Here is a 15,543-nt window from a genome sequence, read left to right as displayed (position 1 = left end):
ACAGTGTGGAGAAAATAGGCAAGATCCTCAGAAAGAAGAGCAAGACATGGCCATGAGCAGTAATAGGATAAGTTTTCTAGAGCCCACCTCCACTGAAAGTGTGGTTCTGGGTCCAGCAGCATTGGCCTTGCCTGGGAGTTTGTTAGAAATGTCCAGCATTTTCCAGTGCAATGGGGACAACAACTGTGGCCTGCTGGTGACTCTTCAGGCCAGACTACACTCCTAAGTTAGCAGCCAGGCAGGTGATGAAAATGAGAGAAGTTTCAGGGTATAAATTAAGAAGGTGTTTGGTCTGAGGTCAACAGGAGAACACTTGCCCCATCAAAACAGAGGCAGTCTCCACTCAGGCCTGTATTGTCCAGGCCCAGAGTGATCAGACTTTTATGTTCATTTTCTGACTTTAAAGGCACATAGTGAATTCTTTTAAGGAAAAATAAAATCTTGCTGCTCATACAAAACACACCTGAGGGCTAGATGCAACCCACAGGCTGCCAGTATGTGGCTTCCTTCCTAAGTCATTTAAAAGAGAAAAATTAAAATTTTGATTCAACCGGAAACAGGCAGATGAGACAAAGACTTGGTTTGCTGCTCGTCCCAGGGTGGCAGGTCCTGGTGACACCGGCCCAAGGGGGATAGAGATGCGTACTTACTCCTTTAGGTGGACATGCTTGGAAATGAAATATGGTTGCCATACTATATAGGTGGCAAATAAATCCAAAAATACCAAACAGTCAATAAGTCATATATTACATAATGAAAAGAGCCTATTGTGATTAGTTCATTAATTATTGTCAGCCTCTTGTCGTGTGCTGATACACGAGTAATGTAGGTTCCCAGTATCGATTGCATTCAAGCCAGGATTCCTTTGAAGCTGTCACCTGAAGGACACTGTGGCCACAGAAGTCCACCTCAAGTTACTGCCTTTTGCAAAGTGATAATGGAGTGTACAGCCAGGTGTAATTTAAGCGTATCTTTCTACAGGCGGTGGCTGGTTATGGCTGCATTGCTATAGCTGTATTGCTTTCAGCTTTAATGGGAATCTTTATTGAAACAGAAACCTAATTCCATTTAAGTTAATAATATGCCTACTCAATCTTCTTTTCCAGAACCAGCCTGATCTTTAAACTTTCTGCGGGGGGGACTGGTGATTATTCCTCATTGCAGGTGGCTATCTCATCAGATAAAGCAGGGTTAGGAAAGACTTACATTTTCACTCTGAGATACTCTGATTGCTTTTTTTCCATAGTGAAAGTGCAGTAACTCTCTTATCGCTGCATGCAGTGGTGCTAAAATCATGGTGTGGGACCATGGTAGTTGACATTGGTCTCCGAGATGGACCAACCTGAAGTTCAGGAAAGTCATGGGATTGTATTCACATGTTGAACCAAGATGATAGTAATTTATCCCAACTCTGGCCTTTTAATCTGGGCTCCTTACCCTGTGTAATTAATGGCTATGGAAATAACTTATGGAGGACAAAAGGGGGTTCTGGGAATATGACAACCTGGATGCAATTTTCATCTTTCCCACTCCCAAACCCAAACTTCTTCCTCTTCAGAGCCAAACAGTGGTTAACCCCTATGAGTGGTTGGGTAGAGGCTGTGGGCTCTGCTGGGTCCCAAGCAGAGAGGAACTGTGGGCTGGGCAGGTGCCTAAAGAATAATGTCAAAGGCCAGGAGTAAGCATGAAAGGCAGCAAGTCCTGGGAATCTTCTCAATTTTAGTTTGGGGGACAGATTTCTTCATCATCTTCTATCTATGGGACTCCCACTTTTGGGGGAATCATAAGCCACAATACCCCAAAACTTAAAGAGCCCACACAGAAAAATACCATACCGTTTAAAAGGGACCCACAGCGAGAAAGAGGATAATTGGTTAAACAAAGCAAAACGCATTCCCAGCAAAATGAAGCTGTAAGAGGAGTGTGTGAGTGGGGGATGGCAGAGATAGGCGCTACATGAAAAATAGCAAATGTTGGTGGTGGAGAGGGAGAGAGAAACAAGATTCTGAAGGTCCAAAGAAGGGAAGACAGAGAGAAAGTAAGATTATTCTAAAGCTCTCATCTTATCAGAGTGAGGAGGAATCAGAAGGCTGCTGACGGGTCTCTGTGGGGAAACAGTGCGTATTAGTGAGATAATAGTATCTTGGTTACAGGGAAAAAACTTACAGATAGAAAGACCTATATAAGATGCAGTTAGGTTCTTAGGTCTCCTGTCTTATCTTCTGCAGGACGTGTGGCCATCGACAGCCTCCTGACAGAAGGCTTTTTGAGAGGTTGAACCAGAGGGATTCTTGACTCAAGGACACCAGGCACACTGAGACAGGTTTGCCACATTAATAATGGGGATTAGGAGGAATCTTAGTAACAAAGAACTGGGACTCCTGGGCCCTGGTCTTCTCCAGTGCTTCACCTCCCAGAATGCTAGCAGCCATGCCTGTTCACCCCAGGAAGGGAATTAGAAGTTTCCTCCACGTGGAACTGATCAGCTCGGGGGAGAAGACCTCAAGATGCTGACAGGTAGAAATCCCCAATGAAACAGTGCTATTGGGAAGTCCACCAATCAACAGATTCTACCCACACCCACTGAATTCCACACCCACTAAACTTCCATTTAGTGTATCGCTCTTACATATGAGTAGACAACCAAGGATCAGCGGACACATGAGAAAAATCTAAAAATCCAACACGGTTTTGAGGAACAAAAAAGTATAGACAGCAAGAGAAAACTTAAAAACCCCTTAATGTCTCCAGAGAGAAAAGAGAAGATATCATATTCCAGAAACAAAATAAGTAATTAGAAAAAAAAACATTTAGAGAACCATTTAAAGACATCTTGGAGATTAAAAATAGGCTAGCATAAAGGAACATTGCAAGAGAAGAGTTGAAAGAAGTGTTGTCAAATTTAGCAAATAAAAATACAGAACTCTGAGTCCTGTATTCGAATTTGAATTTTAGATAAATTATTTTTTAGTATGAATATGTCTCATGAAATTTCTGTCTGAAATTAAATTTTACCTGTATTTTATCTAGTAACTATAGTGGGAAGACAAAGTACATGAAATGTCTAAGAATATAAATTGAGAGAGAGAGGAAGAAAACTTAGGAAGTCCAATATCTGAATGATAAAGAAAGCCAGAAAGGGAGAACAGAGAAAACAGAGGGGACCATTCACCAAGGAGGTTCCCAGAACTGATATAGAGAGCCCGCCCTAGAGCTAAGCACAAAGGACAAAAAGTCCCCTACAAAGCACATCAATATGAAATTGCACAGCACTGGGGACAAAACTGAGAGAGCAAGCCATAATACAGAGAATCGGGAATGAGAATGGCAAAATTTTCTGTAGAACAGTGGAGCAATGTCTTCTAAATTATCAGAGAAATTTTAGTTCCAGAATTCTACACCCAGCTAAACAGACCACCAAATCTACAGGTAGAATAAAAAAAAATTTTCCAAAACTTTAAGATCTTAACAAACTTAACTTTCACATACCTGGCTCAGAAAGCTATTGAAGGAAAGTGCTCCATCAACATGTGAGAATTAACCAAGAAAAAGATAAAGACCCCCACGAGGAGAGGTAGGAAATCTCTCAGATGACCGTAGGGAGATCTTAGAATGAGAGCTTTGTGACAGGCCTAGAGAATGATCAGTTCTAATGGGAGCAGGACAAAATGCTCCAGATCAAATAAATATTTGCCAAAGAGGAATGTTATAGAATATTTGATGTTTGAAAGTATTACGAAGATATTTTAATTCTGTGAAAAACTTTGAGTATGAATTAGTAATCAGCACAGAGGAAAATTAGGAGAGTGAAAAAAGTATTAACACAAGACAAAACTAAAAGTTGTACAAGAAGGAAATTTAATCATAGATCTTTTCATGACTTAGTTGGGAATATTTTTCACATAAGCATAAAAAAGTAAACTAAGTATTAATCAACCAATATTATGGCATAGGGAAGAGTGTGTATGTATGTGTGAGCATGCCTGTGTGTGGGTGGATGAAGGGCTGGTGTGTGTGTCACAGAGTTTGCGTGAGTGAAAAAGCTAAATTCCATAGTACAACAGTTGGAAGTCTCCACATGACAATCAAAAACTAAATATCTAGAAATGGCTGCATAAGTATTGTATTTAAATACAGGAAAGCAAGTACCAGTCATACAGATAGAAAAAGTTGTTAGTGGTTGTCTTCTAGAGTGTGTGAATGGAGGGATATGTAGGGGCAAGGCAAGGACTACTATTTTTTATTATAAGTTGTATGGAACTATTTAACCCTTTAAAACTATTTACCTTGATATAAATAAAAGTAAAACATTTTAAATTTTATCAAATTTTATTTTACAAGGAATTTAGCAAGATATTCAAAGTACAGCATCCTTGGTTATGCAGGATATAGCCTAGGAATTCAAGGGTGAGTCAGAACAGGAAATCTGTCATCATCATCTATTATATGAACAAACTGAATTTTTATTTTATTCTATTTTATTTTTTTAAAGATTGTATTTATTTTTAGAGAGGGCAAGGGAATGAGAAAGAGAAAATCAATGTGTGGTTGTCTTTCGAGCACCTCCTACTGGGCACATGGTCTGCAACCAAGGCATGTGCCCTAACTGGGAATTGAACTGGCTGCCCTTTGGTTTGCAGTCCAGTGCTCAATCCACTGAGCCACACCAGTCAGGGCAACAAAGTGAACTTTTAAATGATCATAGCAATAAAAATATTGTTTATAAAATGTAACAGACATTCCTAATAAAATTTCAAAGTAAATTAGACTCTCAAAAGAGGATGATTTATATAAATTATGAAATCGATTAGACTACAAAAATAAGAATAAATGTTATCCTAAAGGGCAAAAGGAAAATGGTAGGAGATTGTTCTTCAGAGGTAGCCACTTCCATATTGTAAAGAAACTTGTTTTCTATGAAGTTAAGACATTTAAGCTATATCTTTCCTGTGGTCTCCAGAATGTGAAGGACCACCTGCACTAGAAGCACTTGTTTTAGGGCCCCCGGGAGTCTACATTTTAAACAAAAGCCCCAAGTAATTCTTGGATCAATTTTGGGAACCCTTACTTAGACCAACAGAGGTTTCCAGAGGGTTCAAGTTGAGAAGCAAGAAAATCAGATTTTCAAAGACCGCCTCCTTCCTGTTCTCCCCCACCTTCCCTGGGCCCACCCATCTCTCTGTCATTACACTGAGAACCACTAGGGTTGTTACCCTAAGTTACCCACACCATTTTCTGTGGACAAGTTGGGCCGTGGGGCCATTCAATGCTGGAAACGTTAACTAGAAGTGGCCTTGGTTCCTGGCGCATCATGCTTTATCTGACTCACAGTGAACAGCAAGGTTGCATCTTCCTGGGATAGGAATGCTGTGTCTTTTTTGAAAATCTGAAGCTGATTTATCTTGGTTTTGAAAACTGTTTTTTTAAAAAAAATTCATAATAGCAAAGCTTAAAATAGGTCTCAGAGGTAGTTTGTGCCATTTTCACAAGTGTTGGAGGAAGTAACCAGGGCAGAGGAAGTCCTGGGGTGGGTCTCAGAGGCCAGGTGGAATTCGGAATTCAGTGACACCAGTGTAGGGAGATGGACGGGCTCTCCCTAGAGACCTGGAGAGAAACAACTGCAAGAGCCCCAGGCATCTCAGGAAACAAATGGCAACAACAATCACAAACTGTCTTTCTGATAAGGCCATTCTGTGGAGAGCAAAGGAAATGACTGAGGTAACTGGAAATCTTCCCCAGCCCTGGGAGACTTTCTGAACAGAATCTTTGGCTCTGAAACTTCTGCATGCATCAGAACACCTGGGGGGCTTGTTAAAAGAGGTTGCTGAGCCCCATTCCAGAGCTTCTGATTCAGCAGACCGGGGTGCAGCTTGAGATTTGGGTTTCTAATAAGCTCCAGTTGCCGCTGCAGCTGCTACCGCTCTGGGGACCACACTTCCAGAACGACTGCCCTGTCCTAGGCAGAGAACATCCACTCAGCAACTTTTTTTTTTTGTGCTTAGGCAATGGCCTTATGACTACTGAAGAAGAAAACCTACGGGTGCTGATGGGTTGTATGCTGGGGTCATACTAAGAAGTCTGCAGGGCTGTATTAAAATACTCCTCTTGAGGCCAAAGAACAGACTTGGGCCTATTCAGCCAGACAACTATGTGCCTGTTCATATCAATCAATCCACAAACATTTGATCAGTGACTATCATAATTATACCTACCAATTATTATGTGCTGTTGCTACCAGACAGGGGCCTGACCCTGAGTGGGTCTTCCTGGGGCCAGCTATAGTGTGTGGGTTCTCGACCTGGTGTAGGAAAGATTTCACAACATGGGCCCAGGTGACTATGAGGATACGTTTCTTGAGGTCAGGGAGAGTGAAACAAGGAACGTCTTGGCATAGAGGAAGCACCGGGAGAGCCTAGGCAGGGCTGCCTTAGCTCACTGGGAAGTCAGAGAAAAGGGGGCTTTGGGGACAGGTTCAAGGTTTAGCCTGGGACAAGCTGCCAGCTGCCCACTGCCTTAGAGTTTAGGGGATGGTACCTGTGAAAAAAAGAAGTGGAAGAAGAAGAAGGGGATGGTGCATGAGCACGGGGCTACCTCCCGGAGGGAGAATTTGGCGGGATCCTTTGTCTTAAGGCTTTCATCTACACTTCTCTCCTGCCATCAGGACTCTTAAGGGAGTTCTCAGGGGAGGGTTTCAGCAGAATACTCATCAGCTTTCCAGGTGGGCCCTTTCGGGGTCATGGTCTCCACAGACTGCGCAGTGACAGGGCAGGGGTCTTTGGTAATTGCAGTGGGATGTGGCATCGCCCACCTGGTTTGGCTGCTTTTCGGGCCTGGAGCTGAAACACAACTGAGGCCTAGAGGTTATCTCCAGGGAGGAAAGGGGGGGGGTGGTGTGGGGTGGAAGAAGAGGTTACCCTGGGGGTGAGGTCCTTGTTTTCCCAGTTCTGCCCCCTGTCTCCTGCCCTCCTGACCCCCTGCACCTGGCTGTAAGTCGCTTGGCCATTGCGTCAGCTGTCTGTCTCAGTGTTCCCCATCCTATTCACCGAGGAATTTTCCTGGCTTCTTACTCTCCTCCTTACTCTCTGTGTGCCAGGCACCTCGTAAACATCGAACTTTCAAGGCAGCCCTACCACCTCCTCCACACTGACCTTGTCAGACACATCCTACCCCAGTTCCTTGGTGGAGCCCGGTCCCTCTGCCTGCAGTGTGCGTCCCCCATGCAGCTCCCTCCTACTCTCCTACCATCTTGTCAGAGAGGCCTGCCAGGGCGGCCAGAATTCCCACCTCTAGAATTTCAACCTCCACTCCTGTCCCAAACCGTCTATTCCCACCTTCGGGGTTTTATTTTTTCTCCTGAGCACTTATCATTAACATTCCATATGTTTGCTTCTTTTGTTTATTATCTATTTCCCTCAAGCAGCTAAGCACAAAGCAGGGATCAAGCTTAGAACTATCTGGGACATAGTAATAGTCAAACTTACTGGTAAAATGAACACATGGAACTTGCAGTGATGCAAGCCTTAGTTTTCAGGGACCTGCAGAATTTGGTCTGAATTAGAGAATTTGACATGATTAGAACCCATCAATGAAAAAGCATTCGCATTTGGTATTATTGCATGGGTGCTGTTTAAATGTGAGGGAAGAAAATGAACAGAAATTTTAAAAAAGAGAGAGTAGGAACTGGGGATTAGGGGAGGGAACAGACTGGGCCTAGGAAAAGCCCGGGCATTGGCATGCCTGTTCTTGGCCCTGGGGGTGGTCATCCCTCCAGTCTCCTGCCAAGGTTGGCTGTGAATGGGAGAGCATGTCCCCCTGGCTCTGCCTGGGGGCAGGAGATAACTACTGCTGTTGGCCCGTGCGGGGAAACCCTGCCCCACCCAGCCGTAGCAGGTTGGTTTCCAAAATGACAAAGAAGGGTTAGTTGAAGAGTAGTGTTTAAATAGTCAGATTAGCTGACACCAGAGGAAATTAGAACTAGGTTTTCATCCAGAAGTAGCAGTTGGCACAGCAGCATGGCCACACGGAAGATGCAGAGTTCAAGAGTAGTTGGCGCAAGCCAGCAACAAGGCAGACCCTGGGCCAAAGGAACGTTCTAGTCCTGCGATTTGCTGCAGAAACAGACTCCATCAGATCTGGGGCACTGTCTGATAGAGTCCATGCCACACAGAAAATATTGAACATTTCCTCTTTTGGCACCTGTTTCTAACAGACAGTCTGCAGTGTTGACTATTTTGTGACAATCTACGAGTATAAATTCAGTTCCTTAATCAACTCCAGGGAGAGTCCACTTGCCCTGGCCAGTGTGGCTTGTCTTAGATTTGAACATGGAAAAAAACAAAACAAGTGCCCGAACGGTTGAGTTTGCCATGCACACAAGCAGGTGCTTGAGTCATGCTTCACAGCATAGCATTCAAATGAAGAAAGAGGAAAAAATATAAAATAATTTTAAAGCCAATGAACAGACTTCACTCACAGTGATCAATGGACCCACAAATAGATTCAATTCAATGTAGTCCCATAAACAATTATTGTAGAAATTAACTTCAAGTGAAAAAGCCTTTTTCAAATAAAACCGAAGTGCGATAGGGATGATCGGGTCCCCAGTATTTTAAGTCCTCCAACCGAAGAGCAGATAATTTGGCCAAGCTGCCTTCCAGCTCCGTGAGCATGGCGTTGGGAGCCTACAGCGGGCTGCAGAGTAACCGCTGCCCGAGCAGCAGTCCAGGGGCAGAGCTGCAGGCGGCTGAGTGGAGCCAGTGGGAGCAGCTGCTGGGCTGCGGTCTTGGTCTGGGGTAGTGCACCTGTCATCGGTGGTTGTTTAATAAAGAGCCCAAGGCCACAGATGGGTGGGGCATGTAAGAGTTAAACCGGTCTCTTTACTCTATCCTTCAGTAGGCTTCTGTGCACTGGGAATCTGTGAGAGGACCTCAGCAGAGTCTTTCTCAAATATTTGACTCCAAGAGCCTTTTTTCCAAAGAACCTGCATTAGGAAAAAAATGACTCTAAGCCCATTTATCTTTCAGCACCTATGTTGGGAAGAATGCTATGGGCTAAGCGTGAGTGCTTATAAGCAGATTCTGTTGGGTCAGAAGGGAAAGGTTTGGTCACCGCTGCTTTAGTGAATTCTTCAAATGCATTGGAAGCTTTCTCAGGACCCCAAACCTGACTCTGACAGACCTGGAGAGTGACTTCCCTCCATACAGGAGAACTCAGGGCAGGCCTTTCCGGATTCGCTGTCACACTGCCCAGTTTCAAACCACACTGGCCGTTGAAGTCAAGTTTGTTTTTTTGTAAAGGGCTGTTTGAAGCTCAACAAATCGATTTTATTAATCTCCAAAGGGTTGCAATGTACGGTTTAAAAATGCAGATTTCTATCTAAACTTTAGCATATTAAAATTTTTATACCTCTTGTACTAAAGAATTCCACGCTCATTATCTCATGGGGTAAAAAGGGGCTGGAAAGGCCACAGGACCAGGGTCATCTTTCTGGGAAGGCCGTGCCTAATACCTTCCTCCCACAATACAGAATCTTATCTAGGTCCCTGCTTTTGGAGAACAATGGGGAGAATTTCGGTTGAAACTGTTGCTCAAAGGGTGCTTTCAAATGTTAAATGTGATTCCATGTTCTACCCTTATTCTGTAAACAATGGGAAGCTGTTCTGTAAAAAATACACAGCTAGTTGTCTTAAGTGAGATTGCCAGTGAGTGCCCAGACAACGGGGACGACGTGCACCTCCATCTGTACCGTGTTGGGAGGCTCCCAGGCAATCCCAGGGTCCGAAGCTCAACCTACAGGTTTGCTTTCTTTCCTTCATCTCACCAACGGAGTCTTAATTTTGGTCTTTGACACCCAGCCAGGGCTCAGCATCTGAGGGAGAGCAGACCTAACTAACCAGACTGAACTCAGGCCCCCAGTCTCATGGTGCCTTGAGAAAGGTAAGAAATAGTAATTTTTGAAAGGTCCTCTTGATACCTTTCTGCCGTGTCAGAAAAGCCTAAGCCTCCAGGCCCTGGCCGGGACCCCAGGGTTCGGCTTCCCAGGCCAGCCCGTGCTTTCATCCCCACACTCTGGGAGACTAAGTATGTCTCCGACCATTTTTTTTTTTCAACTAACAATTGAGTGTGATATTTTGCAAAGCACTGTGGTTTTTTTCAGCTTTAATTGGTAGGCGTCTAGAAAATATTTGTGTTCAGTTTCTTTTTTTCACTCTCTTTCTTTTGCTCTTGATTTGCTTGATTTTCTTCTGAGTGATTTGGCGGCGAGCTCACCATTATTGTCCCCTGGAGTAATACCTGGAGTATAAAATATAATCTTGTTGTTTGGAAAATTAAAAGAAAAATAGGAGTGCTGACAATGGGGTCTGAGGAGCAGCAGGAAAGAAGTGAACCGTAGTCCAGACACAATGGCAAATGATTCACTGTAATTACAAGACTGAGAAAAAGTGGATTTTACCATGTTGAATCAATTTAACTGTTCAAATGGTTACTGCCCCCCTGGTGTTTTAAAAAGATATGAAATACAAGGAAACAGAATCACATATACTTAAAAGAGTTTTCAGAAACCATTATATCCCACTGTGACTGGTGTGACTCAGTTGGCCGGGCATTGTCCCTCGAAGCAAAAGGTTGCCGGTTTGATTCCCAGTCTGGGCACATACCCGGGTTGCAAGTTCGGTCCCTGGTTGGGGTGTGTGTGAGAGGCAACTGATTGATCTTTCTCTCTTACCTGGATGTTTCTCTCCCTCTCTCCCTCCCTTCCCCTCTTTCTTAAAAAAAAAAAAAATTAATTAAAAAACCCATTATATCCACAAAGTTTGTTTTGTTTTTGCCCAATGTTATGAATCCCAACTTCACAATTTTACTGTCTGAAGCAATGAAACCATAGAGGTGGTCAAAAGGGGACTCTGTCACTGATTCACTGTGTGACCTTGGGCAAGTCACTTCCCCTCACTGAGTCTCCATTTACTCCTGTTTAAATGCAGATCACTCCAAACTGTACTTAGCATTTCCGGTTGTCATCAAGATTTAATGAAGTGGTGTGTGGAAGACACCTCTAAAACATCTGTCATGGGGGGAATGCCTAATGAATTTTGTTATGAAACTCTACATAAATAGAGTTACTGCAAGTAAACCAAGCTTCAGTGATTGGCAGAGTTCCATGAAAGCCATGCAAAAGAAGTCCTGTAGGCCTGTAGCTTCATCTACCAAGAACAGCAGGTTTCAATGAGAAGCAATTTGCCTTTCAGGGGACATTTTCAATGTCTGGAGACATTTTTGGTCGTCACAGTAGTGCTGTGTTTGCAGTTTACCAGAGACACTGCAAAACACCCTGCAGCGCATGGGACACCCACACAACAAAGGGTAATCTGGCCCCAAATGCCAATCATGCCAAGGTTTAAAAAAAAAAAAACCTGACCTAGCACAGCCCCTTTAATGTTTTAGGTCCAGGGGTTATACATTCCTTCAGGGCTAAAAAAAAAAGACTTATAAATTGTCTCAAGAGAAAAAGGAAAACTCTTAGCTGCCATGGGCTACGAGTGGGAGCAGAATTAGAAAATGCAGAGTTTAGCCTGGTAGTTAGTGCTGGAGACAGAACTGTGGTATTTAGCTATGACTGCTCCAGGCTTTCAATGTCGAGGTGAGTTGGTGGGAGCTCAGAAGCCCACGGTACAGTTAGACCAACAAGAGTATGGGCTCACTTTGAAGAATTTAGTTTGGTGGCCGGAGAAAATTTTGATGTTAACCTGGGTCCTGAGATTAAAGTACAGACATGCTGAATATAAGGGGACTATCCTGACGGATAATTCCTTAGACCTATTTTTTTTAAATTTTCTGTTTATTTTAGAGAGAGGGGAAGGGAGAGAGAAAGAGAGGGAGAGAAACATCAATGTGTGGTTGCCTTTCACACACGCCTTGCCAGGGACCTGGCCCGCAGCCCAGGCATGTGCCCTGACTGGGAATCAAACTGGCGATCCTTTGCTTTTCAGGCCAGAACTCAATCCACTGAGCCACAGCAGCTGGGGCTTCTTAGACCTATTTAAAAGTAAATATAAATCCAGGTGGGTCCTTGTTCTGATTCAAACAAATACACTAAACAGCATATGATTCTCCCAGATTTGCACAAATCAGACCCAAAGACTTTCTGATTATTGTTGACAATAGCCCGCAAGGGGAAAATGTATCTTCATGTCTTGATTATATCCAGTGTTCCATTTGTGATCAAACATAGTAAATTGAAGCAGAGACATGAGCTGAGAAATGAGTGGGCATTTGCCCAATGTTATGAATGCTAACTTATCAATTTTATTGTCCAAAGCAATGACACATGTCACTCCATGTGGGTCCAACCATCGCCCCAGAAGCAGTGGACAGTGGACAGTGGACTGTTCTGTGTTTATGGGGTACAAGCCCATGTACTTCAGAGACACTCCTTGCTCTTGTCTAGCAGAGAGACCAGGCAGCTGCAGAACCTCTCGGGTGCAGGTTGGCGGACACGACAGGACCAGCAGGACGTCAGGCTACAGTGGCATTTGCATGAGCTGGACTAATCCCAGGGCTATCGACAGGGAAGGTGGCAGGCAGCATGTCTGACCAGAAAAGCGAGTCAAAAGCCTCTGTGAAATGGCACTTGACCTTCCCACCTTAGACTTGGAAGTTCAGTCACCACACGAACTGCTGTTGTGGCTTATTCCTCTTTATGAAAACCTCTTGAAATTTTTCTCACATTTAAATTTCTGCTGGAGCTTAACCAAATGTGTAACTTTTCTAGCAGCAACAAAATTGAAAACAGTTCAAAAGGGCACAAAATTTGAATAAGCCTCTTGGTTTGGGGAGGGGTGATGGCCGTGTAAGGGGCACACCGACCTTGCCACCTGATGAACACTTGTGGACTTACAAAATGGTGTTCCAGAATGGCCTCTGAAAGTGAATAAAGATGACCTTATTGTCCCATTTGAATGTTGGGCCTTTGTTAGGAGCGCCAAAGAGTTTGATTACAGGGTCAACTTTGTAGCAAGAAGGAAGTTTGAGTAATCTTAATAACGTTGCTAGAAGTGTGTGCAATAAAATACTTCCAAGCTAGAATGCTCCTCAGAGCACTGACATTGTTGGCCATAGAAGGAAGTGTCTGCAAGCAAATGACTTTATAATGAGCATTACAATTTGAAGTGCTGACCTGATATTATAATGATCTCTGCAAACCACTTACCTTCAGAGAGGCTCTGGTGGAACCTGGAGGTCTGTCTGTCAGAAAGAAGTCTCCCTGACACTCATGTGGGTGAAAAAGGCAGCGTGGAATAATGCATGGGACAAAAGAGCATGGGACCCGGCACCCGAAGGCCGGGCCAGCTTCCCATTCCCTGCCCTGTGATCTCAGCCATTCTTCAGCCCCTTGGAGTTCAGCCCCATCAGTGAAATGAAGATGGATGCTGGCATCTGCTGTGCACCTACTGGCTGTGAGCACTTGAAAAAGCTCCAGGAATTGTTGACTAAACAGCCAGTGTCTTACTGCTCTTGTCAAAAGTTAATGAGAGTTAGAGTCAGATTGTATCCTATTAAGGAAATATGTTTATAACCAGATTACTTCCTGAGAACTTTATGTTTCCTGGCATGATCTTTCATGTCTCTTCTAATGTAAAATTTGTCAGGAAACCTATGTTTCACTGAGTAGAAAACTGCATAGCCAGTAAATAGATTTTACCATGTCTCATTTTATGGCCATCTCTTTGGTCATCTAGATGTGGTCTTGTGGAGAGGCTCTCAGTTGGAGATTTCTTTTTTTTTTAAGATTTTTTAAATTTATCTTCAGAGGGGAAGGGAAGGAGAGAGGGAGAGAAATATCAATGCATGGTTGCCTCTTGTGTGTCCCCTGCTGGGAACTGGCCTGCAACCCAGGCATGTGCCCTGACTGGGAATCGAACCACGATCATCTAGTTCTCAGGCCCGCGCTCAATCCACTGACCTACACCAGCCAGGGCTCAGTTGGAGATTTCTTTATTGCAGGGGGCAGGAAGCCACCCGAGTTAGTTCAGATAACAAAGCACAACAAAAGCAGAAACCCAGCAGGCTGTCTCCGTGCGTCCCATTTGAAGTAGAGCCACTACTCATTTTAGGTTTGGAAACCTAAAACCAGAGTGGGCAGTTTCTTTATTTCAATGGCTTTGTGGCTTGTTCTTCTCTTATACATACCACAGACCCACCCACCACAAAACTGACACCCCCAGTCTATATGCCCTTATTGGTTCAAGCCAGGGACAACAGTTTCTGTGTCTCTTAGTTTAATCTCTCCTTCTTCCTTATTCTTGCCTGAGTGTGGATGCAATGCTACTCTCTCCACATCAGCTTCCTTTTCAGCAAAGCTCAGAGTGCATATTGCCCATGCTATAGAATGACAAGCAGATTTGGAAATGTACTTTTCACAGAACCACCTTTGGGCAAGTTACTTAACCACGTTGTGCCTCAATTTCCTCATCTGAAAAATGGGGATAATAGTGTTTATTCTCAACCATAGTGTCTGGTCCATGATACTTAACATCAGCCATTATATTTAATTTTAAGAAGTTAATATATGAAACTGACCAAAACCAGGCTGAGGACTGCACAATCCAAGCACTGTGTCAAGTTCTAAAATAAGGTGTAGTCAACACCGAGTTTGTCAGGTACATTTTTAGAGAAGATGACTTGAAGGAAGTGATTGTAACGACTTTGGTTTTCAATGACTATATAACAACCCACCCCAGAATGTAGTGGTTTAAAACAATAATTATTTACCTACTTCACATTCTGCAGTTTGGCTCAAGCTTGGCAGAAATGGCCCGTCTTTGCTCCGCATGGCCTCCTTCCTTACCTGCCTGGCACGTCAGGTGGGCTGAGCAGGTGTCATCTTCTTTCTACATGGCCTTCCCAGGTGGCCAGCCTGGGCATCTCATCATCGTGATGGCCTCAAAGGGGTCAGTGCTTACAGTGTCCCCAGTTTCCCCCCAAATGCAAAAGCAGAAGCTTCCACATCTTACTACCTGGGCTTAGAATTTGCAGAATGTCATTCCCTCCATGTTTTATCAAAGGAATCACAAGCCAGCCCAGATTCTGGGGGAGGGTACTGCACAGGGCAGCACAGGAGGCGTGGTCCACTGGGGACACAGAGGAAGGAGACTGTGACAGGTGGGAACACAGACGCTTAGGTGCAGGAGACTGTAAATACAAAAAAACAAAGTGAACAAAAAACCCAGGGTAGGCCATGATGAGAATGAGAATTACGAAAGAGACTGGCCTGGTAGCTAAGAGACTGTCCTGGTAGCTGCTTTGAAGGGTAGGAATAGAATCTGAGGACTTACTTGCATCTCGGTTATGCTGTATCATTTATGCTGATTCAAAGGTTCAAACTAGGAAGTAACAGACCACCCCATCCGACCCCCACCTCCAAGCATCCCTGGAAGCTGTCATCTTCGGTGAATTTGAATAATTTCTTCCTTCCAACCCCAGGTCAAATCCACTCAACCCCAGTGGAAGATTTGAAACTGGCACACAGGCTAGCAGGGCCCGACA

This window comes from Sturnira hondurensis, unplaced genomic scaffold (assembly GCF_014824575.4).
Source record: "Sturnira hondurensis isolate 20B ecotype Veracruz unplaced genomic scaffold, ASM1482457v3 Scaffold0015596, whole genome shotgun sequence".
Lineage (NCBI taxonomy): Eukaryota > Metazoa > Chordata > Mammalia > Chiroptera > Phyllostomidae > Sturnira > Sturnira hondurensis.
The sequence above is the reverse complement of the archived record's forward strand: the minus strand, read 5'-3'. Positions refer to the sequence as shown.